Source organism: Puma concolor, chromosome C1, assembly GCF_028749965.1.
Source record: "Puma concolor isolate L17-30 chromosome C1, mPumCon1.1.hap2, whole genome shotgun sequence".
NCBI lineage: Eukaryota > Metazoa > Chordata > Mammalia > Carnivora > Felidae > Puma > Puma concolor.
This window is the reverse complement of record NC_141674.1, coordinates 188,025,334-188,040,635: the sequence shown is the minus strand read 5'-3', so window position 1 is coordinate 188,040,635 and position 15,302 is coordinate 188,025,334. Positions and strand designations below refer to the sequence as shown.

Sequence of the window (15,302 nt, the reverse complement as noted above, 5' to 3'; positions counted from 1 at the left end):
AATATTTTTTTTTCAATATTTGGCATTAACTACTAAAGGTAAACATATAAAAACACTATTATTTGGCATTTCTACTCCTGGGTATATTTCATTGGAAATGAGTGCTTATGTTCACAAAAAGATATGTATAAATTATAGAAATTTTATTAATAACATACTCAAGTTGAAAATAGCTCAGTAGTGCATCAGTAGTAGAATGGATAAATAAATTGTGGAATATTTATATAATGGAATACTCCTGTACAATGAAGAAGAACTACTACCGATCTGTGCAACAACATGGGTGAATTTTCCACACTCAATGTTGAATAAAAGAAGTAGGCACAAAGAAAGTTATATTATAAGATTTCATTAATATGAGGTTCAGAAGAGGTAAAACTTTGGAAGGGTTACTGACTGAGAAGGAGCAAGAGGAAGCTTTCTGGGGGTGCTGGAAGTGTTCTAAATATGTTTTTATTAAGAAAGGATGCTGAATTTTGTCAAATGCTTTTTCTGCATCTATTGACAGGAGCATATGGTTCTTATCCTTTCTTTTATTAATGTGGTGTATCACATTGATTGATTTGCAAATATTGAACCAGCCCTGCAGCCCAGGAATGAATCCCACTTGATCATGGTGAATGATTCTTTTTATATATTCTTTTTGTGGGGTCTACATCTGGTTTGGGAATCAAGGTAATGCTGGTTTCATAGAATGAGTATGGAAGTTTTCCTTCTGTTTCTATTTTTTTGAATACCTTGAGAAGGATATGTATTAATTCCACTTTAAATGTCTGGTAGAATTCCCCAGGGAAGCCATGTGGCCCAGTACTCTTATTTTTTGGGAGATTTTTGATAACTGATTGAATTCTTCACTAATTATGGGTGTGTTCAAATTTTCTATTTCTTCCCATTTGAGTTTTGGTAGTGTGTGGGTGTCTAGGAATTTGTCCATTTCTTCCAGGTTGTCCAGTTTGCTGGCATATAATTTTTCATAGTATTCTCTGATAATTGCTTGTATTTCTGGGGGATTGGTTGTGATAAATCCATTTTCATTCATGATTTTATATATTTGGGTCCTCTCTCTTTTCTTTTTGAGAAGTCTGGCTAGGAGTTTATCAATTTTGTTTTTTTTTTTTCAAAAAACCAACTCGTAGTTTCATTAATCTGTTCTACTGTTTTTTTGGATTCTATATTGTTTATTTCTGCTCTGATATTTATTATTTCTCTTCTTCTGCTGGCTTTGGGGTTTCTTTGTTGTTCTGCTTCTAGTTCCTTTAGGTGTGCTTTTAGATTTTGTATTTGGGATTTTTCTTGTTTCTTGAGATAGGCCTGGATTGCAATGTATTTACCTCTTAGGGCTGACTTTGCTGCATCCCAAAGGGTTTGGATTGTTGTTTTTTCATTTTCATTTGTTTCCATATATTTTTAAATTTCTTCTTTAATTGCCTGATTGACTCGTCTATTCTTTAGTAGGATGTTCTTTAACCTCCATGTGTTTGAAGGTTTTCCAAACTTTTTCCTGTGGTTGATTTCAAGGTTCATAGCATTGTGATCCTAAAGTGTGCATGGTATGATATCAATTCTTTTATATTTATTGTGGGCTGTTTTGTGACCCGGTATGTGATCTATCTTGGAGAATGTTCCATGTGCACTTGAGAAGAATGTGTATCCTGCTGCTTTAGGATGAAAAGTTCTAAATATATCTGTCAAGTCCATCTGGTCCAGTGTATCATTCAGGGCCATTGTTTCTTTATTGATTTACTGTCTAGATGATCTGTCCATTCCTTTAAGTGGAATATTAAAGTCTTCTGCAATTACCACATTCTTACCAATAAGATTGCTTATGTTTGTGATTTATATATTTGGGTGCTTCCGAATTCAGTGCATAAACATTTATAATTGTTAGCTCTCCTTGATGGATAGACCCCGTAATTATGATATAATGCCCTTCTTCATCTCTTGTTATAGCCTTTAGCTTAAAATCTAGTTTGTCTGGGGGTGCCTGGGTGGCTCAGTCAGTTGGGCAACCGACTTCGGCTCAGGTCATGATCTTGCAGTTTGTGAGTTCGAGCCATTGTCAGGCTCTGTGCTGATAGCTCAGAGCCTGGAGCCTACTTCAGATTCTGTGTTTCCCCCCTCTCTCTACCCCTCCCCTGCTCACACTCTGTGTCTCTCAATAATAAATAAACATTAAAAAAATTAAAATCTAGTTTGTCTGATATAAGTATGGATACTCCAGCTTTCTTTTGACTTCCAGTAGCATGATGGTTCTCCAACCCCTCACTTTCAATGTGAAGGTGTCCTCAGGTCTAAAATGGGTCTCTTGTAGACAGCAAATAGATGGGTCTTGTTTTGTTTTTGTTGTTGTTGTTGTTTTAATCCATTCTGATACTCTATGTCTTTTGATTGGAGCATTCAGTCCATTTACATTCAGTGTTATTAGTGAAAGATATGGATTTAGAGTCATTGTATTATCTGTAGCTTTCATGTTTGTAGTGATGTCTCTGATACTTTGTGGTCTTTGCAACATTCCCCAGAGTCCCCCTTAGGATCTCTTATAGGGCTGGTTTAGTGGTGATGAATTTCTTCAGTTTTTGTTTGTCTGGGAAAACCTTTATCTTCTTCTATTCTGAATGACAGGCTTGCTGGATAAAGAATTCTTGGCTGCATATTTTTTCTATTCATCACATTGAAAATTTCCTGCCACTCCTTTCTGGCCTGCCAGGTTTCATTAGATATGTCTGCTACTACCCTTATGTGTCTACACTTTTAGGTTAAGGCCCGTTTATCCCTAGCTGCTTTCAGAATTCTCTCTTTATCTTTGTATTTTGCCAGTTTCACTATGTCATGCAGAAGATTGATTCAAGTTATATCTGAAGGGAGTTCTCTGTGCCTCCTGGATTTCAATGTTTGTTTCCTTCCCCAGATTGGGGAAGTTCTCAGCTATGATTTTTTCAAGTATACCTTCAGCCTCTTTCTTTCTCTCTTCTTCTTCTGGAACTCCTATGATATGGATATTGTTCTATTTCTTTGACTCACTTATTTCTCTAATTCTCCCCTTGTGGTTCAGAATTTTTTATCTTTTTCTCAGCTTCATCTTTTCCCATAATTTTATCTTCTATTTCACTTAATCTCCCTTCTGCCTCTTCAGTCCTTGCTGTCACCACCTCTAGTTTATTTTGCACCTCATTTATAGCATTTTTAAATTCATTATGACTATTTTTTAGTTCCTTGATCTCTGTAGCAATAGATTCTCTGCTGTCTTCTATGCTTTTTTTTTTTCAAGCCCAGCCATTAATCTTATGACTATTATTCTAAATTGTTATTCAGTTATATTGTTTATATCTGTTTTGATCAATTCTTCAGCTGTCATTTCTTCCTGGAATTTCTTTTGAGGAGAATTCTTCCATTTCATCATTTTGGCTAGTTTTCTGTCCCCTACATGTTTTAAAAGCTTGTTATGTGTCCCGTACCTGCAATCACTACTATATTAAAGAGGGGTCATACACTGCCCAGGCCTTGGCCCTTCATGAGGTGTTTTTTGGAGTGTTACTTGCTCTCTGTTGTGACTGTTGTTACTTTATCCCTACTCCTAGTCATGTTTTGGACCCTCCACCAGGTGTGCTTTGATTTGTTCATTGAAGTAACCCTGGAAAGGAAAACAAACAAAAAACAAACAGAAAACAAAAACAAGTAAACACACACACACACACACACAAACCAAAAACAAAAATCAGAAACACCAACTACAAGTAAACAACAGGGTAGAAGTGGTGCTGATGGACGAGGCCTTATTCCATGCAAAGGAAGAAATGACAGGAGCAGGAAAAAAGAAAAAAAAAATTGACCGGACAGAGAAACTATATGGCTTAAGCCAGAGAGAGAGAAAGGAAAATAAAGAAGGAGGTGTAGTCAGAGAAAGACAAATATCATATGACTTCACTCATATGAGTACTTTAAGACATAGAACAGATGAACACAAGGGAAGGGAAGCAAAAATAATATAAAAACAGGGAGAGGGGACAAAACATAAGAGACTCTTAAATATGGAGAACAAACAGAGGGTTACTGGAGTGGGTGTGGGAGGGGGGATGGGCTAAATGTGTAAGGGGCACTAAGGGATCTACTCCTGAAATCATTGTTGCACTATATGCTAACTAACTTGGATGTAAATTAAAAAAAGAAAAAAAAAATATATATATAGGAGGTGTAGAGCATGTATCAAGAGAATAGATTAAATCTGTCTGCTTAAACAAACCAACAACCAGAGTAACCAGACTAGAGGAGGGAAGAGATAAGAAGGAGAAAAGGAAGGAAGAATATATCTATATAATAAGAATTGTCCGAGAATTAAACCAGGCAAAGCAACAGTGCTGGTCTGGAGGAGGGGCTGTCTGGTTCATCGTGTTAATCCTGCTCCAGTATATACACAGTTACCAGGTGTGGAGGGGCCCTGGTTTGGTGTAGGTAGGTCCTGCCTCCATTGTGGGCCCTCAGTCCATTCCCTGAAGCCCTACCTTGTTGGTGATGGGGAGAAAAATGGCGACCCCCCAGTCTCACCTCCACAGACCAGATGTCCCAAATCACTCTGTTCAAGCCATCCTCACTGTGCTATGGCCGCAAACAAGGTGGTTTGTCCCACTCTGCCAACTCCTGTGCTTTCCTGGCACTTCGCTGGGATTTAAACCCTGATGTGTTCAACATTCCCACACTGTCCACCTTGGTTTTGGTGATGTGCCACTCCTTTGAGTGGATGTATACTTTCTTCCCATAGCACTCCAGGGAGGGGATTGTTTTCTCCCACTGCGGACTGCACCTCTGAACTAGTTACCAAGCCTGGGGCTGGCTCCCCTCCTCCCCAGGTGTGTGAAAAGGGCAGCCAGCCCTAGTCCGGAGAAAGCCCTGCAGTTAGACATTGAATCTTTCTCCATCCTGGTCTGTGGTTTTTCTTTTATCCAGATATAGTCCTATGCTTCCCCAGCTTCTTTCTCTTCCCTTTGTCTCTCTACAGAAGGGGATCCCTCCCCTTCATTTGTTTTATTTCTCTCAGTTCACAATCATGCACCTATGGCCTGTCATGTTGTCCTGGTGGGTCTTTGCAAGTATCTCTGTCGCTTTGCCACCTGGACTCTTAGAGTTGAAAGTCCTTTAGCTTCAATACTGCTTTGTTTGAGAGAGGAGGGAACTTCAGATCTCCCTACTTCTCCACCATGTTGGTCTCTTCTCCTCCAAACAGTCCAGGTTTGAACTTGGGTTTCACTTGGGGACCTCACTTAATTGTTGTCCCTAGCAAAGAGTGGAAACCTACTGAAGGCAGAGGGGTCTTCCAAGCCTGCTGCTTCCTCCCCATCTGCTGCTGTTGCTTTCCTTGGGCTCTCTCTATATGTTTTTAAAGATTTTATTTTTAAGTAATCTCTGCACCCAACATGGGGCTCAAACTGATGACCTCTAGATCAAGAGTTGCATGCTCTTCCAACTGAGCCAACCAGGCTCCCCAGAAGTGTTCTAGATCTTGATGTGGGTAGTGTTTACATAGATTTATACCTATACGTAAAATTTCATCAAATTGTAAACTTATTATTTGTGCATTTAAAATTTTGATTTAAAAATCACACTAGGGTTGAGAGCTCTGCCTTGGAGTTTCAGTATTTCTCAAACCAGATAATTAACTTAATAGTCTTCAACTTCAGAGGAATCACTTTTCTGGCCCAAGACAACTTACCATCAATGATTTGATCAACATATTTAAAGGCTTGCTCTAAAATTCCTTGCTCTATTTTTTTTTTTCCAATGGGAAAATGAATTGTGCTCTAGGGCAAAATAATAAAAAGTTTTGTTTTCTCATATCTTAATAAACCATTCATACGCCATCAAACTGCTATGCTCCTGTTCTTTCAGATATTCATACACCATGACAGACAATCTAAGGAGGTAGAGAGTCAGCAGAAATTGTGTTACAATAGACTACAGGTATTGGTGACTCAGTTTTGTTCAGGGCTCGGAGGAAGTGCTGAGGGGGAGATAAGCATATCTAGAGGGTCCCACCCTCTAGACTGCTGAGTGATGACCTGAGGCAGTGGGTATTAAGGTGTCAACTTTATGGTGGGGTGCAGATAAGAAGAGTAGAGAGAGGCCAAGGAGGAGGCTGGTGGAACTGGAAATGCTCAGAAATGGCCTTGTGTAGGTGACCTAAATTAGAGGCTGAATTGCATGGAATTAGGACAGTTAGAGAAGAGAGGGGGAAATCGTTTGAAGTCAAGGCCATCTCAGAAAGCAATAGCTTGAGGTTGAAAAAAAGCTGAGGGGCCAAAAAGAGAATAAGGCCAGGCTGGCTGGAGAGCAGGTTTTCTGTCAAGAGCATGTGGATGAGCTTCAAAGGTGAATTGAGGTTGGACTATGAAAGACCTTGAGTTCTATGCTAAGACCCTTATCCAAGGGGACATTATTGTATAAGAAAAGTGACCCAATGAACATTGAGGCGTAGAAAAGTTAATGTGGTGGGTAGACAGGTTTAAAATGGAGTACAAGAGGCTCCTTAAGTGGTTATTGTAGTAAATCTGACAGTGGTAAGGTCTGGGCTGAAGGGTGGGATAGGGGTGAAATTCAGAGTGGAAAGAAAGGGGCAGACTTAAAGGCATTGAAAAGATAACTGGGAAAGACCTGAATTTGGCAACTCTTGGGAAGAACAGAGGAGAATCAGAGGATACTGAAGAAGTATCCTACATGGCTGGGTTTCATATTGTTCATGTACCCATCTATTCACTTCTCTCTCCATCACACTCATTTATTAAGACTGACCTTGGGTTAATGCTTTGCTAAATGCTGGGGCTATAAAGAACCATGCAACATGTTCCTGCCCTCATTAATAACAACAACTAAAACAAAAATAATAGCAAACATTTACTACATGCATTCTGTATCTCTCAGGTGCTGTTCTAAGCATTTTACCTGGATTTTCTCATCTAAACCTTCTAATGACTTTTATGTAGGTGCTTTATGGCTCCCATTTTATAGTTGAGAAAGCTGAGGTATGAGGAATTTAAGTGACATGCCAAAGCTTTCATTGCTATTAAGAGGCCACTAAAAAAAAAAAAAAAAAAGAAAGAAAGAAAGAAAGAAAGAGCTACTAAAAGATGGAGTTAGAATACCAATCTGAGTTTTCTATCTCCAGAGCTTGTAGGAAGTGGGCAGGAGACACAGGACAGTAAATGTTATGACTGTTCTCAGTTTCACAGTGCTCTGGATTTTCCCACCGACTAGTTTTACATAGAGGTCATAAGGACATTCCTCTGGTGTTACCCATCTATATTATGAGAACATGTCTTGTCAAGAGAATGGGAGAAGTGGTCACAAGAAGGAAGTAGAAATGCAGGCAGGGAAATTTTCAGTATTATGTTTCGAGGTGTCGATTTCTTGAGCCTTCGCTTTGAAACATAAATAACTCTGAATGAAGTATAGATGGAGCCCAATTTATACTATTTTGTGACTCCACCAGTTGAATTCTGCCAAAAGTATACTGACCTAGTCATTCTAGAAGGCATGAAGTGGTTCGACTACCTCTTTTGTGATAATCTTTGGTTCTATGTCTTCACAAGTCATCTTCACTTTTTTAGCTGCCTCTCTTGCATGAGCATAGGTATCAGCAGCCACAGTGCAGATAATCTGACTCATGCAAATCACTTGCAGAAAAGCCACATGTTACCATTAGCTAAGACACAGAATCATTAAAAAGGAATTACTGTTCCCACATTCTTACATTTACCCACTGGGTTCCTATGACCAAAGGAAAGACTATTTTCCACCTATGAGAATAAATTTAAAACAGTGGCATGAGTGGGATTTAGGGTGTTCAAAAACTGGGTGCAGAACTTGATTATCTGGCTTCTGTCTTCAGTTGTATTCCCCATCATTCCCATATCACACATATTAATCCAGTCATCCTGAAATTCTGTCGGTTCTTTTAATGTCCTGTGTTCTATATTGCTTCTATGGTTTTCACAACTTTTTTAGAAGCCTTCTTTGAGAGGGCTTATAGCTTATGATCAGAATCTTATGTTCACATTTCAAGAGATAATTTGAGAATCACTGATGTGGAATCATTGGTTCCCTGCAGTTTTTGTGATGTGAACATGAATCCATGGATGTAGAGTCATAACCAATAATAATTTTGGTGTTTTCAGTGAATCATTTGAATGATACGCCCCACACAAATCTCACACCTCATTGGGTGCATAGAGAACTTCTCCCTGATGCTTATTATTTCCTGGAACATCCTCTGCTGTTATCACATTGACAATACCTGGAAGTGCCAGGGCTTCTGAAATATCAATTGATCTAGGAGGGAAAATTTGAAAGTACACATAGAGTTTACAGGGGTAAGTTCATGGTACAATATAAATGATTCCTCAAACACAGGGAAAAACTAAAATGGATCTCATAACTAAATAAGGGACAGTATTCTGTGTTTAAAAGTGTCAATATTTGGCAGATGTTTGGACTCTTGGCATTAGATTCTTTCAAAAATATGCTAAAAAATGACTGATTTCCATTCAGAATAGGGAATGAATATTTTTTTTCAAGATTTTTTAAAACATTTATTTATTTTTGTGAAAGAGAGAGAGAGAGAGAGAGAGCGAGCATGAGCGGGGGAAGGGCAGAGAAAGAGAGAGGGAGACACAGAATCTGAAGACAGAATCTGAAGCAGGCTGCAGGCTCTGAGCTGTCAGCACAGAGCCAATGTGGGGCTCAAACTCACGAACTGTGGGGCTTGAACTCACAAACTGAAATTATGACCTGAGCCGAAGTTGGACACTTAATGGACTGAGCCACCCAGATGCCCTGAGGAAATAAATATTCTTAGTTGACTTAAATAACCTCTCATTTGTGATGTGAAATTGTGAATGCATTCCAGTAATACATAGGAATATTTTTCACTCTCTTACATGATGTTTGTGTGAGATCTTCTGCTTGTGACTATAGCCAAGAAGAGTTCTTGGGCAACAGGAGACATGTCATCACTAAACACAGCTTCCCTGGCATTTTTTTTTTTTTTAATTTTTTTTTTCAACGTTTATTTATTTTTGGGACAGAGAGAGACAGAGCATGAACGGGGGAGGGGCAGAGAGAGAGGGAGACACAGAATCGGAAACAGGCTCCAGGCTCTGAGCCATCAGCCCAGAGCCTGACGCGGGGCTCAAACTCACGGACCGCGAGATCGTGACCTGGCTGAAGTCGGACGCTTAACCGACTGCGCCACCCAGGCGCCCCTTCCCTGGCATATGTAATGGCTGACTGGTGCATGACTGGGTGGTTGATGGGGTCTTGTGAGGGTCGGTAGGGATCCACACACTGTCAATGAATAAAGCAAGTTATTTTACTTCCAGACATTCTCAGGCACTGAAAATTGGGTCTGATATATCTGGCTTACTCACAAGTGAAGAAAAATTATAGGCAATTGGGTACCTATATCTGTGAGTCAGAGTTAATAAATGTCCATTGGGCAGTGTGGTAAGAGATATATTCTGGTTACAATCTACCCCCTCACCTCCCCAAAAGGAAGATGTTGTTCTTGTCCTTAAAGATTCTACAAGCTTGCAAGGGTATCAGAATACAGACAAATACATATTAAAATAACATGGTTAACTTCATATAGCAATAAAGAACAGTTTATACATAACAAAATATACACATTTACACAATATGGTGCAAAGAAAATACACAAGTTCCTGGGAGATTTAGGATGGCTGTGTCAAGTAGGGTCCTAGAAGCAGTGAATGTTGAGTCGGGTTTTGAAGAAAGGACAGGCATTCACTAAGAAAAGGAGAACATTTTAAGCAACAAAACTGATATAGTGGAGAAGAGACATTTAGAATCTAATTCCTTGTGAAGCCTTGAGTAAAAGCATAGAAGCTAAACCAAGCAAGTCGTGTGTGAGTTAAAATTGGTAATGTTGGCTGGCTTTAGTAGACTTTACCCTTACAAGTAATAAAAAAAAAAAAAAGCTATTGAAAAGTGGGAGATACATGTATAATGCATGCATTGAATGCATAGACAGATTTAAAAAACAAAAAACAAAAAACTCTACCCGCTGACCTGGAACATCCGAATTCCTTGGGGTGTTATAACAAGGAAATCTAGAGCACTCATGAACGTTTCTGGGATATCAGAAAATTCTGGAGATACTGAAAAGAAGATAATTTCCCATTTAACTTTACAATCTGAATCACTTGCTTAGAAAATCACATGTAGAAATAGGTTATCTTATTTATTCTCTCAGATACTGGTCACCAGATGTGCTGGGAAAGAACCTTGTGTTTCGAGCTCCCTGGGCTAGCAGCAGTTGTTTCAAGAATGGCTATATCTACTTACACACACAGGAAAGTGAATGCTATTTCCAGGAAGTGGAGACTTCCTTTATGACAAGCTCTCCTCTCAAATGGCAGGAAGAATTTGTTTTTCCAAATGGAGCTGTGCTTTCAAGTCCAGGTCAAAGTTCTGGGCATGAATCTCAAAGAAGCAATTGAGGGAGAAAAGATTAATTTGCAAGGACGTTCAGTTTCAGATTAGTTGTCATAGTAAAGATATTAGAATTAACCTAAATATCCAATAAGAGGGAACTGACTAAACAAATTATGTGCATTGTAAGATATAATAGTTCATAGTCATTAAAAATGGTTTTGTAGAAGTGTGTTTGTATTTATGCACACTGAAAAATGCTCATGAACTGGGTGTTATATGTAAGTGATGAATCACTAAATTCTATGCCTAAAAAACAATATTTTGATTGAAAAAATGCTCATGCATTACAATTAAGTGAAAATATGGATTATAAATATTTATGTATAGTATTACCCCTTTTTCTTGTAAAAAGAAGAAAAAAATATATATGTATGTATTCCAAATGTTAACAGTCTTTATGGTAGGACTACTGGCTTACAGTTGATTTTTAAAATTTTTGCTTCTCTGTGTTTGAATTTTCTACAATGATAGAATATATAATGTGTACTGTGCAAGAGAACATATGATAATAAAGATGTAAAACAAAAGACATGTATTTAACAAATTATAAGTGATAATAGATACATATTGATGACATATGTATGTTGTAAATATATTATGTAACACAGAATAATAGAATATTATAACAATGCTAATTATTATAAATGTAAATTCTATAAATATAAATGCTAATTAATAAAAATTATTTAAAAAGACTAGCTGAATTAACAGACTTAGCCATAAAAGAAATGCATAATCATTTATCTGCCATTTTTGGGTCAGCTCATGACTTATCAAGGGGACACTAACAGTCATGGACCATATTCTGAGAAACACTGCTGTGAAGGTCATTTTAAACTAGGCTAGGTAAGAAAAAAAAAGTTAAAAAACAAGAAACAATCTAAATGTCCAAAAATAAAGTACAGATCAAATAATGGCACACCTATCCATAGACACATCATGCAACCATTATGTCATTATGTCATGAAGAATATTCAATAACACTGAAAGGTGTTTGTTACTAAGTGAAATAAACAAGTTATACTAAACAGTTCTACAGATATATATGTGTGACATATACATACCCACATTCATAAAGAAGGGTTTAGAAAGATGCATACCAAAATATTAATAATGGTTATCTATGGGTGATGGATAGACAAATGATAGACAAAAGATTTTCTCTTCCTTTTTGGCTAATCCACATTTTCTAAATATTAAAGAAGGTATTGTTTTAATAAGAAAATTTTCTTTAAAATTTTTTTTTTTCAACGTTTATTTATTTTTGGGACAGAGAGAGACAGAGCATGAACGGGCGAGGGGCAGAGAGAGAGGGAGACACAGAATCGGAAACAGGCTCCCGGCTCCGAGCCATCAGCCCAGAGCCCGACGCGGGGCTCGAACTCACGGACCGCGAGATCGTGACCTGGCTGAAGTTGGATGCTCAACCGACTGCGCCACCCAGGCGCCCCAAGAAAATTTTCTTTAAAATAGGAAGAGATTATAATTTAATTACTGAAAGCTTTTCACTACTGTAGATCAACTTGATATTGTGTACTATATGGTCACACAAACTATAGGAAGAGCAAGGTTGTCCCCTTTTTAGCCCAGGAGAGAAGGGAGAAGGAAGGAAAGGAAAAGGAGGCTGGAAAGCACCACACTGAGAGCTCCACCCTCTTTACCCTTGATAATCTGCTAACCTTGGTGCAGTAGAGAAACTGGGCAGGGAAGCCCTTCATATGCAGACTGACACTCAGAATGTCAAGGCACTCAGAGACCCAGAGAAGTCATTTATCATTTTCCTCAGTGCTCACCTCACTTTGAGGTAGAATTTGAAAAGTGAGCTGATGCTGAGGGTTCACCTGTATTCTATCATGCCACCCTCAGCTACTGGTGGCATGTAAATCTCGTCCAGGACCAGTCAGCAAGCATCATTCAGCATTTGGTCATCCTATTGCATGGTAGGAAAGAATGTAAACATGTCACAGAAGAGGCAAAGACAGAGTAAACTGACAGAGCAAGGTAAGATGGAGAAAAATCTGTATTCATCTTTAAAGTCTAAACAAAATACCCTCACATATTTCACAAGCTTTCTTTAGAATCTGCTGCAGTGGTTCTGAAATTTTCCTTACCAAGTCCTCCTTTATTACTATTTTTAACTTCATGGCCTGGGAATGTTGACTTACCTCAAATAGCTTGAATAAAAAAGTACTCAAATCAGAGCTTCCCAAGATCTGGAAACTTGTCTTACTGTGGTATCTCCAGCAAATAGGCCATGCCTGGCACACACACTACACAGGTAATGACTGGTAAATGACTAAATTATTGATTACAGGTGTAAATTTTTTTACAAATGAAAGTTTCTACATAAATGCTTCTAAAGCATTGATTTACTTTAGTATTTGAGAAAAAATTGCATTAAGTTCCATTACATTGTTGACAATGAATACAATGGGTAGATAAAAATTACTGTAAAAGCACTAGTTAGAAGAAAGTTTTTTTAATTTTACTACTTTTTTCATTTTAAATTTTAGTTAATTTTGTTGGAAGAGTTTTTAAAAACTACTTTCCAAATGCTAGAAACAATGAGAGTGACATGAAGAAGGCCTTTTAAACTTTTTGAATATTTCATCTTTATGTAGTGTAGGGACATTTTAAGATGTCTTAGGATACAGTATTGGAAACATTTACTTATTCTGCAGGTTAATTAAAAATGAAAATTTGAAGGGTGCCTGGCTGGCTCAGTCAGTAGACCATGTGACTTTTGATCTCAATGTTATGAGTTTAAGCCCCACGATGGGCATGGAGGCTACTTGAAAGAAAAGAAAAGAAAAGAAAAGAAAAGAAAAGAAAAGAGAAGAGAAGAGAAGAGAAGAGAAGAGAAAAGAAAAGAAAAGAAAAGAAAAGAAAAAAGAAAAGAAAAGAAAAAAGAAAAGAAAAGAAGGGGAGAGAGGGAAGAAGGAAGGAAGGAAGGAAGGAAGGAAGGAAGGAGAAAGAAAGAAGACTTGAATATATTATCTACTTAGATTAATTTGTGTGTTCATCTTATTACAGAAACTGCAATAAAAGAATTGTATCTTGAAGAAGGTTGGCTTTTGGGTGAATTTTATTTTCTTTATATTCTTCCACAGTGCTTAAATTTCTTATATGATTATGTAATATATATATAATCAGAAAAAAATTCTCCAAGTGCCGTTTTCATAAAATATTAAAATACAAAGGCCTGAATTTCATTTCCAAATGTGTTGTGACATACTTCCCAATGAGCTGCTTGCACATTTGGCTTGCAGAGACAATGGTGGGGCCAACATTTCCGTAGAACATTTAAAGGTCCTTAATCATGCCTATGCCATCTTCAAACTTCACACTCATCACAGCATTGACAATGGCAAAGGCATTCTCCTAATGTTGGGCCAGCTAGAATCCCGGCACAAAGTGCCACTGGAAATAAAAAAAACACTCAGAATAGTGTTCATCTCCATTGTGTGCTGTATAGCAACAACTCTGATGATTAATTATAATGAAAATGATCCTGTGAATGATGTTGCTGACTATAGTATTGAGTATATGTGAGTACTGGTCCATGTGCTTTATAGGTATTAATATATTATCCTCATAACAACTCTACTCATTTCTAATTTACTAATGAGGAAACTGAGAGGTTACATAACTTGTACAAGGTCATACAGGAATGGAAGAATTGGGGTTGAAATCTAAGCAGTTTGGCTCCAGAGTCTATGTTTATCTATTTTCAAAATTTGAGTCACTACATGTGGCCTCAGGCATGTGACTTAAACTGTTTGGGTCTTAACTTTCTTTAAAATGAGAAGGTTGTGTGCCTCCGGGGCTGCTGAGAGGGGTAAGGGAAAAATCAGGAGGTGTGCTGCCTCTCAGGATGAACTACCATACCTTCACTTTTAACTGTTTCAGTGTGGTGTTCTATGTAAATTTCATGCAAACAAGGAATTTTACTCTTAAAAAAAAAAAAGCTTCAAAACCACTGGATCAAATGGTCTTCCAAGTGCTTTCCAGGTTTAAATCTCTCATTCTAGGTTAAATCTCATTATTAGCGTGAAACATTAGAGTCACAAAGTAGGAAGGCATCTGTGTGGCCAGCTTCTACAGAAGTCACAATGTGGCCCTGATATGAAAGCAAATCAAATGGTCCTCTGAGAATTTGCCTCTTCCTCTGAGCAGCCCCAGAAGTCTCCCAGGGTAAGCTGGGCTCCCTCGGGGTGGGCAGTGAGTCAGGGAGCCTTTACCTGAGTAGAGTGGGGAATAGAAACAGATAACATAATCTCTTCTGATTTAAGGCTGGTTTTAGGTGATCTCTCAAGGAAATGGCTGTCTAAAGGAATCTGCTGTTCTCCTTCTATTAGAGAAAATGACCTTGATCAGAATGAATTTATCGAACTGGAGAATATGAAGCAAGGGATAGTTGTGATAAATCTGGGGAAAGAGAGAGTGCAAACTGTAAGCCAGAAGATCTGGTTTCTAGTTGCAGCTTCCATGCTGGGTCACCTTAGGCAAGTCACAGAACCGTAGGGGCTTCCAGTTCCTCATCTGCAGAATGACAGGACTGGACCAGATAATCTGGTCCAAAACTACTCACAATTTTGGCTTTGAAGAACTTTAAAGCTATTTGGAAACAACTGAGTACAACATAGGTTCATAAATGGGAAAACAGGTCCAGAGGTCCAGAGGGGTTAAATGATTTGTTCAAAGTTCTACAGCTGGGACAATGGTGGAACAGGCGTACAAGTGGAATGCCTGCTACACAGCTTTTTTTTCTTAGACAGTTGACAATATTGTCTTACTTGAGC

General features: G+C 38.1%; 1 pseudogene; it reads right to left on the bottom strand.

Annotated features, from left to right (window-relative positions):
- The window catches only part of LOC112866654 (aldehyde oxidase 4-like), an 82,055-nt pseudogene that overhangs the window by 43,346 nt on the left and 23,407 nt on the right, over positions 1 to 15,302 (bottom strand).